Here is a 15,102-nt window from a genome sequence, read left to right on the forward strand (position 1 = left end):
GCTGCTAGGACATTTTCTTCAGTAGTCTTTAACTGTTGTATGTCTAGACTTAATCAATGTTCTCTGTATGCATGCCTGCAGACACCCAACTGGATATATTTAGTGTAGATATTAATATTCTACAGAGGCATGTAATGACCTTACACTCATAATTAAAGTGACATTCTGACTTCTATTTGCCAATGAGTTTAATAAAGGCCACTACTGAGAATCTTTGGAATGTGACTATTAATATGCTGCCAAATGTTGTCACCATGTCATCCTCAATGAACCTTCCCCTCAACCTCCATCACGGCCCCCAGAGCTCCAATCCCCAACAATCATGGCCGTACCCACCATTTGGGTCACCGAGGTCCAGACCTCTGCATTTGTTCCAAGGTGTGTATAATACAAGTTGTGAAATAATTGCCAAAAATAACTTTACCTTGGTGCGGTTAAGATATTGTACAATGCCAAGATTGCAGACTTGCTCATCTGATAGCAGTAATTGTTTGTGGGTGGGTGGGTGGTGAAGTGGATAATCTTGCCATTTGTTACTACAAATACTTTACTCAACATAGTGGTTCTTTGATTATGTCAACAATTAAATTCAATTTTATTTATAGTATCAAATCATAACAAGAGTTATCTCGAGACACTTTACAGATAGAGTAGGTCTAGACCACACTTTATAATTTACAAAGCCCCAACAATTCCAACAATTACAGTAATTCCCTCAAGTGTAAGCAGTGCGACAGTGGCGAGGAAAAACTCCCTCTTGGGAAGAAACTTCGGACAGACCCAGGCTCTTGATGATGAACAGTGGCGATAATAGTCAAATGAATAAGTTCAAGTTCAAGTTCAAGTTCAAGTTCATTTATTTATATAGCACATTTAAACAGCCGCTAGACAGACCAAAGTGCTTTACAGAGCTAGCATAAAAAAACATAAAACCAGCAAGACAGAGCGTAAAACACATAATAAAAACAACAAGGCTGAGAGCAACCTTAAAACACTGACTCAAATATACAAAAGAAAGACAACTCAAATAGAAATCAATATGCTAATGACAATAAGTAGGTTTTTACCAACAACTTGAAGATAGCGAGGTTGGGGGCTGTTCTAATCTCTACAGGCAGGCTGTTCCACAGACGAGGCCCTGCCACCGCAAAAGCGCGCTCCCCTCTCCGCTTTAGTCTGGCACGAGGGGCTACCAGCAGAACCTGGTCGTGTGATCTTAGGCTTCTGGTAGGAGTGTACGAATGAATGAGTTCGGATAGGTAAACGGGAGCTAAGTTATGTAGAGATTTGAAGACAAAGAGCAGGATCTATTCTCTGTCGAACGGGCAACCAGTGTAGAGATTTGAGGAGAGGGGTGATATGGTCATATTCGCGACAGTTAAAAATGAGTCTGGCCACAGCATTTTGAACTAACTGAAGACGGGCAATTTGGGAGCTAGATATACCACAGTAAAGTGAATTGCAGTAATCTAGCCGGCACGTGATGAACGCATGAACCGCCATTTCCAGAGTTCTCGCGGTGAGAAAGCCTTTGATTTTAGACAATAGGCGAAGTTGGAAGAAACCGGAACTGATTACCGATGAAATATGTTTATAAAATTTTAACGACTGGTCCACAAGAACACCCAGGTTCCGCACTCCTGCAGAATTAAAAGCAGAAAGACTCCCCAAATCTAGGCTTGTACACTGGGACCTTTCACTCGGGCTAAAAACAATGACCTCGGTCTTATCGCCATTTAAATAGAGGAAATTTTGAGCCAGCCATGCCTTCACCTCCTCTAAGCAAAGCAGGAGAGAGTTTAACGCGGCTGGGTTATTTCTACTGATTGGCATGTAAATTTGAGTGTCATCCGCATAAAAATGAAATGATACATCATATTTCCTTAAAATAGCGCCCAAGGGCAGCATATAAAGAGAAAATAGAGAGGGAGCCAGAATGGAGCCCTGTGGAAGACCACAGGACAAAGGTGCCATAGAGCTGGGGAAATCTTTACTGAGAACCTTCTATCAGAAAGGTAAGACTGGAACCAATTCAGAACTGAGGCTTTGAGGCCTACCCAGGTCTCAAGTCTAGCTAACAGAGTAGGGTGGCCAATGGTGTCAAAAGCTGCCAAAAGATCTAGGAGAACTAGAACAACAGTATCTCCAGAATCAGTAGAAATGTAAACGTCATTTAGCACTCGCAGGAGAGCGTACTCAGTGCTGTGTGCAGTCCTAAACCCAGATTGAAAAACCTCATAAATACAGTTGTTAGACAAGAAGCGTTGAAGTTGGTCCAACACATTTTTCTCCAACAATTTAGAAATGAAAGGTAAGACTGAAATGGGCCGGTAATTATTTAAAACAAGAGGATCCAGTGAAGGCTTGAGTAGGGGAGTGACCGTAGCCACTTCAAAATCGGCTGGAACGGAGCCCGTGTTAAGGCACTTGTTCATGAGCGATACCATACCTGGACCCACAGAGTCAATGATTAATTTGAGAAATCTCGGCTGAATGATATCATTAGGGCAAAATGAAGGTTTTAGCTTAATGCTCACATCCTTCAGTGTCTGGAGGGGATCAAAAACCTCCCAAACGCCATCAGCAATGGACATAATTGGGGGGAGAGTTAGACTAGAACTGACACTAAGTCTTAATTTAGTGATTTTGTTAGAAACAAATCTCTGGAAGTCTTCACATAGATCATCTGAGGCAACAGACAATTTAACAGGTGGATTTACAACAGACTGAATGACTGAAAACAGGACCTTTGGATTAGAGTGATTAGATTCAATTAAATTCGAAAAATATGCAGCTTTAGCTAATTTAGCAGCATTCTGATATGCTGTAAGAGAGTCTTTGAACATTTGGAAGGAGACAGTTAACCTATCCCGTTTCCATTTGCGTTCGGCCTTTCTACAAATTTGTCTTTGGTGACGAGTGTCAAGAGTTTTGCCAAAGAACAGATTTTGGTTTTGATTTGTAAGGCTTGAGAGGAGCAGTCACATTAGCTACCTTAAGCCAGGCAGAGTTAAGGAGGCTAAGATGTTGATCTGCATCCAGGTCAGATAATGGCTGATCCAAGTGTAAATGTGAGCATAGTTCAGTAAAGCACAAGTCAAAGTTTGTGCTGAACTGAGGAGAGTAGCACCGCGACATAACAGGTGCGATAGTGGGTTGAGAGAGCTCTGGAAGAGGCAGTGAAAATAGAATGGGCTTGTGGTCAACAACAACCTATTTCTCAGCCTGAATATGAAAACTCTCTCTCTTCTTCTTCTGGGGGAATTTCTTAGTCTCAGAGTCAGCAAATCTGCCCAAATTCTGCTTTGAATGTCAGGTAATTACAGTTTAAAAAACACTGTCCTGTGTTTTTGGTTTGGCGCACAACTAGATGGGCCAAAATTTATTGTGAACCCAAATTGATATACGGGCCAGATCTAAATCTACAACGGGCCGGATTTGGCCTGCGGGCCTTGAGTTTGACACATGTGACTTATATGGTCTAGTAATAAAATGTGGGGATATGGGGAAGCTGAAAAACCAAGCAGCTGGTGAAGAATGAGTCAGACGTTTGGTGGTGATGGCCCAGTCCCTGCCAAAATGTGAATATTTCCATTGCCCTGCAGCAACGCATACAAGGCTGGTACAAGAGGCAGCATGTTGAAATATTACTCAACACTGATGTGCAAAGTATTGCAAATGTTACATCATTCAGACTGCAACAGCATTAGTGGTGTAAAATTGTTTCCCTTTTATTACTTCATTGGTGTGCTTCGGTGGTGAGAAAATATTGATCCTCTGCTTGATTCAGAAAGCTGGCAACATAGCTTCTGGAATGACACACTGGAATTTCTATACCAATGCAGAGGTCTTTAGAAAACCCATCTGAATCCATAAGTCAGTCGCTAAGATATCTGTATTTAACCAGAGAAACTGTTAAGATTGTCAGGAGATAGGAATGGAATAATGTGATGAGGATGTGGGGGAGACATTTAGCTCTCCACTCATCTGAACTTTGACTGAACTCCTATTGGGAAAGAGAAAGAGCGAGGGATTACAAACAGTGCACAGGCTTTGTTAACTGTCATAACTGTTCTCCGACAGGAAACAATTGAGGCGAAAAGACAGACAGAGATTTGGTGAAATATGACAACAGCATGATTCAGAGCAGTGAGGGTGCAGTCAGGCCAGTCGATTCAGAAATCAACCCTCTGCAGACTCACAAACGTCTAGAGTACGGTTAACAATGAAATTAATAAAGTGTGTAATGTTGCTCTGTGAGTCACTGCCTGTGGGTGTGCAGTGACAGCAGATCACAAACAGCTTGAGGTACAAAAATAACCCCAGCTCACAAGTCCTACAACCTCCTAACCTACCTCCTTCCTACCCTCCAATACGACCAACAGTGACGTAGAACATACGTAATATAGCTGCATACGTAAACTTACAAAATTAAGTCAACATTGACTTTTGGTTTCACTTGGGACATGAACAGGGCTCTCCTGGGTGAAAGTCCTGTGTTTGTTTGACCCATCCATCTACCCAGCCTGCTCCCAACACAGATTTTCTCACTTTTCATACTATATCACTTGACTTTCTTCTTTGCTCCTGTCATAATTACTTCGGTCAGTAGAGGTCACCGCCACAATAAACCCATATATGGGTTGTAATAAGATGCATGTAGAAACAACCTATGGGGTGAATTTTACTACTTGGTTGGTATTACTAGTAGCGTAAAGTCCAGAATATAACAACTTGTTAGATGTTAAAGCTATAGTGCGTAGTTTCTGTCTCCCCCATGAGGAATTCTAAGTAATGACAACAACACTGTCGGTGCATCCACACGATGCAAGCCTTCCGTGATCGCGCAAAACATGATGGACTCTTCAGAAGAGGTAGTTATCTTCACTCGAGCTTCTGCGCGAGGAAGTCACATCAGGACACCATTTTCTTAACATAACCATACTGAGAAATACAGAGAGAGTTTTGTGGAGCTGATGTCTTAATTAGCTTTCGTTCAACTCATTTGGCAATGGCTTGAATGTAACAGACGTCCATTAATATAAAAAAAGTTATTATTATTGAGGAAATAGCCTAGTATCCCAAGGAAGTACGTCCACAGTGGATTGACATTGTTTGGTGATAGGGTTGAAAATTAGATGTGAACTCATTAAATTGAATTAAATCAATAGTGGTGCTTTGTGGTGCAAATTACAACACCGAAAAGAGATACAACAAAAATATTTATTAATTTAACTTTTTTTTTTTTAAAGTAAGTGCTGTAGTATCACTAGCAGGAGACTAGTCAAGTTATAATTGAGGTAAGTTTGGAGACATTACCTTATTTAAAGGAACACGCCGACTTATTGGGAATTTAGCTTGTTCACCCGGTAAACAAACCGGGAACTATATTCTCAGACAGGTGTTGCAAAGCAAATCATTCCGCCCAAGTACTATATTCTTCCGCCTGAGAATATATTTCCCGGTTTGTTTACGGTTAGAAGATGTCTGTGTCTCATGTTACGTTGTTTTTTGTACACGCTGTGACTCTACAAATCACAACATGTTGGCATTATTTTGTCACTTTTGTCACAATTCGGAGCAGTAGGATTACTGGAACCATTCATCTGATGTTCTGTGCTGGCCTGATGCCGCTGGAGGCGTCAGACAGCCTTACAGCACGCACAGAGATGAGAAGGGTATGTATCGACTTGTCTAACTCTGGGGGTTACAGTGAATAAGCTAAATTCCCAATAAGTCGGCGTGTTCCTTTAAACAGCTCCCCGCAAATTAAACACACTGCTTTACCTCCGACTTCAGTAAATAAATACTTAGCAGTCCAATTTTTGTTGAAAATCCTGCATTCGGCATCTACCTTTCTTTTTTTAGCATGAGCGGACATTTTTGAGAGCTAAAATCCTCTTGTGACCTGCTCGTGACAACGATCCAATAATGCGCACGTCTTGATATACGTATTGCGTCATTATGTACGTGAATAAAAACAACAACTTCAAAATAAAAGCAATGCAGCTTTAGTCCATGCCAGGCACGGCGCCAGGATTCCAGTTTTGGATGGGCCAGACCAATTGTGGGTGGGCCTTAAATTAAAAACGTTATCAAATCCCTATTTAACCTAATACAAATGACTGGCTAATATACTGTTATATTATATATATTATATGTGCTTACATAATAAAGATTGTAATAGCTTGATGCTCTTTAAATATGTTGTTGCATTGTAAAAAGTTTCGGTGCAAAGGACGGACCTATCTGCGATCGCTCTCCTTGGTTCTGCCCAAAAGAAGAGCGCTTTGGAATCTCCATTACCACCATACCTGGCTGTGCTATAGCGCATCTCTCCTAACCTCAGGCCTATAGACTGTAAAAGTGGTCGGGAATCTAATATTTCCCCAAAACATAGTTTAGTTCTGCTCGTATACCATTGAAGTCACTGTTCCATTATTAATGTGACTACTATTGCCACTGTTCATCACACCCCCAACCGGCTCGTCAGACACCGCCTACCAAGAGCCTGGGTCTGTCCGAGGTTTCTTCCCAAGAGGGAGTTTTTACTCGCCACTGTCGCACTGCTTGCTCTTGAGGGAATTACTGTAATTGTTGGAATTGTTGGGGCTTTGTAAATTATAGTGTGGTCTAGACCTACTCTATCTGTAAAGTGTCTCGAGATAACCTATGTTATGATTTGATACTATAAATAAAATTGAATTGAATTGAATTGTATAACATGAGGCCGAATATTTCACAATTCTTTTCAACTGTTTTAAGTTTTCAACAATACAGATCAACAACACTGCCCGACAGTTTCAATCAATACTCGACCACAGAACGTGTTCATTGACAACGTCATCTGTCATGTAAAACAAGACTCAAGTTATTTCCTTACATTAGTGTGATTTAACAAAAATAAATAAATCGCATTAATAGCCCTAAAGCATTATTGGCCATAACAAGAGAAAACCATGAGGGAACAACTTGACAACAGTAACAAGCTGTTATAGAAATAAAACTTCTGTAGCGGGTTATGAATTGATTATTTTAATCCATATATCTCATATAACGACATAATACAATACAGGCAGAGTAGCCTTCACATACCTTACTGTTATCCTGTGGCGGTCCTACACAATTAAACTCAGCAGAAGAAGTGACCGGATACTTTAGCTCTGGTTGAGTTGCGGGCTCATCCACGGAAGACCGATCCACAGGGCTATAGCCATAGGGGCTATATCATCCACTCGCGAGGCAGAGGCAAAGGCATTAGCACCGGCGGTGGTCGCGCTGGCCGCGCTAGCCCTAGCCGCGCTAGCCGCGTTAGCATCCTGCGGTGTCCGAGACAAAGATGTGCCGATTCTGTTCAAGTTTACAGAGTTTGCATTTCCTTTGTTCTAATCACGTCTGGCCCTGCAGGGAGTGGCTCCCCAAAACCAGAAACAATAGTTACCTTTCCTGTGGGGACAATGAGTCTTCTTCATATGCTAAATGTCAGAAATGACCTGATCAATTCAAGCTAGGTTTTGGGTGAGGCAGTCAAATGCTGATTAGTGTAGTTACTTGATTAAATTTAGCTGCAGGCCCCATTAAACATTGTTTTCAAAACATAAGCTAACTTTTAACTTCAACAATCCCTCATTTTTCACACCTTTGGTGTGAAAACACTATGAATGTTAATTAAAACAATGTCATTACATAAACATACAACAAAAATGTAGACATTAGCAAAATGTGTTTGATTTATACAAGAAATTATTTTTCATCTCTGACCTCATCTTATCTGACTCCATATCTTGTATCAAGAAGGTTATTTTCTCTTAACAAAATATGTTTCGCTGGTTTTACTCACAGTGATTAGTGACTTGCATTCCATTTGAAACAAAAACAGAAACACTTAATTAAATCAGAAGATATTAAAGCTGTTGACCAGGTAAAGACAATGGAAGGGAAAACATCTTAGAAATCAAAGAAAACAAAACCAAATTCAAGTTTCCACACTGCACTTCAAATACTGCACAAGGAATAACTTGTCTCACATCTGTCATGCAATCAGGTGGGCTGAAATCTATTCCATGGCAGAAAATATCTTTTATCATGCTCAAGGAAAAAATGCATTAGGTTTGATCTTAATCTCAAAGGAGCTAAAAAACTGATACACCCACACTTCAATATATCCTGTCAATTCAGATGGAGTGAGCACAAGGAAACAGCACATCAATGACCTTTCTGTAGTGAAAGATGCAGACTGGGGAATGGTCTGAAATCCAGATTTTGAAAAGTTCTTTGTTCAGTCTTGTCCAATCTGAAAATTTGGGACAAAATCTCAGATCGTTGCTGGTTCATTCTCATGCACCCAGCACAGGCGGCAACGTCACCAAAAAACCTTAGCAGGCTATGGCGCACTCTTGATGTCACATTTGCGCGCCTAGCTTGGCTGCAGCTGCTGTAAAAAATGTTCTTATCCTCCTGAGCATTCTGGCCCTTTAACTGTTGAAACATGAAGGTGACAGATCAGAGGGGAGCCCAGGTTCTCCTTGTGGATTTACTGCTGACCCAATTCTCCTCACTCCCCTTGTTGGCGTTGGTGTCCATCTTACTGTGCTGGCATTCAAGCGTTACATCCTGTAGAAAAAAGCCATCCTTAGCTTTTTTGGTGTGTCAGCAGGCCCAGGGTCAGGGGGTGGGATCCAGTCTCCTTGCTCTGTCAGGAAACCACCGCAGGAATTCAGCAGCAGTGATGCTCCATGCTCTCCGTCAGCGTCTGGTCAGATGAACTGGGTTCCTGTAGGCACTCTGCTGGGCTTGAAGTTGAAGTGTGAACCTGGTTCCTTGTGATGCGTCTCTCCCACTCCACTGCAGCGCTGGTGTCCAGCAGCACCTTGCATGAATCTGTCCTGGATTCCTTGATCTCCTTGATCAGATGTAGTCATCAGGCTGAATGGCTTTATCAGCAGGAATCTGGAGGCTGCTTTCACCTGTGAATAAAATGGCTTTGACACACTGACTTTTTTGCAAAAGTCATATTAGTGTTTTCATTTCAGGCAATGTCTAGGGGTGAAAACAATGAAGAAGAAAAAATGTGATAGTTTGTCCTTGATTTGTCCATTAATTTCTCATGGGAGGAGAAATGTTTCCTTTGTCATCTGTGTTTTCCAAAGTCCTTAAGACAATGGGCTAAAAGCTTTTGTCCATAACACAATGAATTATCCCAAAAAGTCATGAGTCCATTGTAAACATACAGTACAGATCATCAATTACAAAAACACAAAAACAAAGAAATAAAAACTCCACAATTTTCTTTCTCAATGGGGGAATGTGGGCTGCGTGATTCATCTTTTACTATTACTTCAAACATTTTTGACAAATTTGATCAGCAAATTGCTATTTTTTTTTTTTTTTTTGAGCAAATCAATTTCTATATAAGTCCTGTGTCATTCTTTTGTGCCACATTTAATACCCTGAGAAGAAGATTTGCATAGCACTTCTGTGTGGCCAGCACAGAAGTCCTATAAATCCTCCAGTCTCCCCCTCTTTTTTATTTATTTTTTAACAAAATATTTACAACTAGGGAATAAAAATAATAAAAAATCAACAAACCAAAAAATGTAAAAGAAAAGAAAAAGATAACAGAAGGATCATAGTAAAATGTATAAAAAATGTAGCAGAAGAAAAACAAACTCAAAATCCAGTAACCTACTTAGAATATAATGATTAATCCCTTATTTCAATTACAAAATATTTTGGCATGGGGGAACATATCAAATAGTTTAGAGAGAAGATTACAATGATTACAAGGGAATTTGTCTTCATCTATTGCATTGAATGAGGTGTGAAAACCCCACTGTGTCTCCTAGACAGTCCTTCATTAACACAGGAGACAATACTCTAAGAGTTTGTTTATTGGAAGAATAACTGAAACTTAGTCAAGGAACAGGAAAATGGATTTAAAGTTAAACAAGACTAAAACTGTAAGGTATTATCCATTTCTGTCCCTATAGAACAACACTAAACATGAACAAAAAATGTAATCAAATGAAACCAATCATTTCCAATATTCAACGTTTTAGCAGGCATCTTTGCCCCCTCGAAACACATTTTCATACATTTTTAACTGCTTAGCACATTTTCATACATTCACTGAGAAACTCCATTCAAACTTTAAAATGTTCCACGTCTTTCATACCTTCAGGGTTGGCGCCCAACTCTTCAAAGACATTCATACAGATTAATCAATTTTCTCACTGCTCCACCCTTTTCCACAAAAATCCAAACAGCCATCCAGTTAGCCTTTCAATCATAAAGCATTCACAATGCAATCTCTTCAGAAATTTCATTTCTCTAGTTTACCGTATTTTCCATAGTCTGACCCCTAGCTGGTTTTAGTAGACGCTCTGTTGTAATGATTTACCAACCAGATGGAGTCGCTGTTCGTTATACCACTCAGGAAATGGAATTTCCAATGCAAAACTCAACACAAACGAACATCCACAACCAAACTGCGTCTGTAACCTCAACACATCCACAAAACACACACAGCGCGCGCGAGTCGCTGCCGCAGACCCAAATCCCAACACCACAATTCTTTTAAAATGTATTTACAGTAGGCCTTTCTTTACAATTCCTAAGTGTTTTCACACAATTAGACTATACCCATTAGTAAATTGATTTTCCTATTTGCATACTATGGGTCACGAGGAAGAACTGGGGGGTCTTCCACTGACGCCTTTCTTCCGCCGCCGCGAAAGTAGCTTCTCCAGGGCCTACGTCCCTGGAGAGCTGGCTTTGAAAAAGTCTTAATCTTTCCTCCGTGCCTTACAGAGACTTACTCTGTCTCTGTTTCAAGGGCTCCACCCCGGCTGACTGTACGGACCTCTATAGACTTTGCACACGGTACCAACACTTTCAAAGGCTTCACCTTCGGCCGACTTCTACGGACTTATTGTGTGTGCATTAGCCTAATAATACCATGGATTTCACAGGCCATTTAAGCTTCCCATCACCACATATATCACACACAAATCACATACAAGTACTTTTGACTTATCGTTTTCAACCTGTTCTCAATTGGGCGTTACTTTATCATTACTTGTACAGATTTTAATAGACTTACAAGTTTGACGCTGCTGATCTCTCCCACCTAAATCTTTCTAAATTAACTATTGCAGATTTTCGATAAAAACAGGTTCTGGCTCACCTTTCAATTTCGGGCCCTGTGTTAGAGATCAACAGTCACACTCCAGTTTTTCAATTTCGCCTTTTTTTCTTTCATCCTCCAAAAATCCACGTCGCGGGGTCACCATCTGTTAAGAATTCTCTAAAAGACGTGTTCTTCGATTTCTGGAGGAAGGAGGAGAGGCTGTGGTCGAATTGAAAGTTAAGCAAAAGGTTTAATGAAACTGCATGAAAACGACAAGACAAAACACAATCAAACATAAAACATAAAACACTGCAGCTGACAGCAGACTGATCTCATGCTTCTCCTTGCGGAGTTACAGAAGAACAGTCATGTGACATGACAAACAATACGCTGTAAACAGCGGACTTCAACGTGTTTCCCCTGTCGGGGTCACAGATTGAAGTGCCGAAATCACCTCAGTTTCCGAATTATATTCCTGTGGAATTGTGGGTCTCTGATTAAAGACACACCTCTGATTTTAGGTTTACCCCAGGTCACAGACAAAGGTCATTTCACATGGTAGTAGTGCCGATTCTGTCTAATCACGTCTGGCCCTGCAGGGAGTGGCTCCCCAAAACCAGAAACAATAGTTACCTTTCCTGTGGGGACAATGAGTCTTCTTCATATGCTAAATGTCAGATATGACCTGATCAATTCTTTAGAAGCTAGGTTTTGGGTGAGGCAGTCAAATGCTGATTAGTGTAGTTACTTGATTAAATTTAGCTGTAGGCCCCATTAAACATTGTTTTCAAAACATAAGCCAGGTTTTAACTTTTTAACTTCAACAGGTACCTAAACAACGACTGTTGCAACCTTGTCCTTTACTGGAAATGATTTTCACACTCTCAGATCACTGGGAGCTAGCCTAGCATACAGACAAGCTACATCCGATCCGAACCTCACTGTCTGCTGAACTTGCGCAGAAACATAAAAATAGACATAACCAGTTTTTTTTAATTGTTTTTGAAAACTAAACATTTAGACAATTTTAGCACAAATTATGAGATTATTTGCAGATTTTTAATAATTCTTCACAAAATTATAATATATTAATTCATTAATGTTTTTTGAGGAAATGTTTTGGGTGGGCCTGTTGAAAAGTGGGTGGGCCTAGGCCCGTCAGGCCCACCCATAACGCCGTGCCTGGTCCATGCATGAGGTAAAATTAGAAAATGTTTATTTTGTAATTTCCAATTAACCTTACACGGGCCGGTCAGAGTCAACCAAAGGGCCGTATGTGGCCCGGGGGCCGTAAAATGCCCAGGTCTGATCTATAAGGATCTGTTGTCCATATACCTGATGAAAGTTTTGTCATCCTAAATGTCATGAATACAAGTGTATTACAGTAGTTAGCTAGACAGTGTGTGGGAGTTTTTTTTACTTTGATTCTAGATGTTTATATTTAAAAGAGGAATGCACCTTGAACCCCCTCTCCAACTCTCAGATCTCGTCTGAGGTTCAACATGTTAATTATTTTGTGCTAAAGTGCTGCAAATCACTTTGCCTGCAATCTATCTAAACCTGAGTTAGTGATTTCCTGCTTTTTCAACAAAGCACATTTGTAAAGATGAATCAATATTCAAAGGCTTTTCTTTCATGTTGTTTGATATGCAGGTAGGCTAATAAAAGATATGTTGATATTTCTTGTCTAGATCATGTAAATATAGAATTATATAGACATATAAATAGTACTATACATCGCCTCTCTGGTTGTTTTATTACCTATGAAAAGCACCTGAATAAACGCCAGCATGGTGATTATGTGCTCAACTCGAGGACAGTACATATGGCTTGCACGTGAATGTGTGTGGAATATATTACAGGGTGACCAGACATCCTATTTTTCACCAGAACACAGTGTCCTGATTCATATCTGAGATATTCTGCATATGTCCTGATTTCAGCTCCCAATCCTCCAAAAATACAAGAGCAGTATTAAGAGCACTATTTTTAAATGTATCCCACACAGCCCCACCCACCCACACATGGAACAACCACTGACTCTCCTGCATAGAAATCATAACAGAATTATGAGCTTGTAAATCTGTCACTCTTCTTACCTCGTTGTGTGGGTTGCCATGACAATGAGGCAGCTATAAGTGTTGCCTCATTCATCACATCAGTCATCATCACCTACAGCAGTTGTTCCTGTCAGTTACCAACTGGTGTAACACCAGTCAACAATTTTTAACATCTTTTTACATCAATTAAAGATTGTTGTTTTAATGGAGAACTCCATCAAATGTACCTGTTTCTCCACAGTAACTACCCACAAATGCATACACTCTTCTTAAATGTTTACATGCTTTAACATAAAAGGAACTGTGATTTAATTACTAGATTACAAAAGATTGGATTTCTTGGTTACTGTACTAGCAAAATTGGATCAGGAACATTGGAATTTGGAAGTATACTTAAAAGGTAACTACCGTTTTTTTCAACCTGGACCCTATTTTCCTATGTTTTTGTGTCTAAGTAACTGATGGGAACAACAATCTTTGACATTGGTCCAGTATTAAGCAAGATCGCTGCAGTTGGCAGTGGTGAAATAAGCTACAATGTAAGTTAATAGGGCAATTGTCCAGCTTATATTTATTATTATTATATTATTATATATAATTATTATATTATTTATATATTAATATTCTAAGTGTCTGACAACATTATGGAAAGGATCCCTTCAGAGATAGACCTTTAAAACCTCTTTGAGACCTTTCTGTTTAACCAGAAACAGCTCTGAAGTCGCTAGCGCTAAACCCACCAGACTTTTAGCGTGTATAAAGCCAACATATAATCTATGTGTTTATTTCAACCAAACTAGAGATATGATGGCTTTTCATAGTTTTATTTTGTTGCTGTCTATGAAGTGTCTTTTACGATGTTAAAATTACTGTTTATTTACATGGAGTCTGGTGGATTTAAAAGAACGTAACTTTGTGGATGTTTTTCGGTTTAAAAAAAAAGGATCTTACTCTTTAACTTAAATAATGTTGTCAGACACTTAGAATATTAATCTGAGCCTGTCAGTGGCAAAATTAGCACTTTTGTGAAGGTAAATACAAGCTGGACAATTGCTCTATTAACTTACATTGTAGCTTGTTTCGCCGCTGCCGCCTGGTTAAGGTGTGTGGCGTATTACGCGTGCTAAATCATGTACACTTTACTCAAACTACAATCAATTGCATGAACTTCAAACTTTGACCTTTTTAAAATGTAAATATTATAATGCTTAGTTTTTAAACGCTTTATCCATTTGGTGGTTTTAACTATTTACCTCTCAATGTCTAAATGAAATTTAGCCAGGGCTACACAATGATACTGTCTGACATCAGAGCAGCTAATGGAAAAATGGTAAAATCCTTCCCCAGGAAATCACGGATGTTACGATGTTTGCCCAACAACCTTAATCTCAGCAGATCAATGCACTAATGAGTACAGATGACTAATAAAGGTACCGTTTATCTACATAGCTTGTAATGATTTACAGCCTTGACAGATGCAAAATGATGGTAAACTTCCAAACCAATCAATATTCCAGGCTGAAATGCATGTCCAATACACAGATGGCACATTGGAATAGGTCTAATCCTACAATACACATAAATACATTTACACACATGGACAGTGTTAGCAAACATTGGTAGATTGGTACACAATGCTAAATGGATCAAATCACAACATCACAGTTCTGGCTGCATTGATATATTGACAGATCATCTTGTGTAAACAATCAACCTTGTAGTTTATCACCTTAAATGGGCAGTCATTTTCAGGATATGACAAATGTAGTGTTCTATTAAAGAAACATTTTCTTTAATATTTTTTTTGTTATCGTTTTTTTAAACTATTTTCTAATCGTATCTAGCCATGCATACAGTTTGGGATTTATTTGCCTAGATTTGAATGCACCTGCTGCTGAGATTTAAACCACAGCA

This window comes from Perca flavescens, chromosome 3 (genome assembly GCF_004354835.1).
Source record: "Perca flavescens isolate YP-PL-M2 chromosome 3, PFLA_1.0, whole genome shotgun sequence".
In the NCBI taxonomy this organism is placed as follows: domain Eukaryota; kingdom Metazoa; phylum Chordata; class Actinopteri; order Perciformes; family Percidae; genus Perca; species Perca flavescens.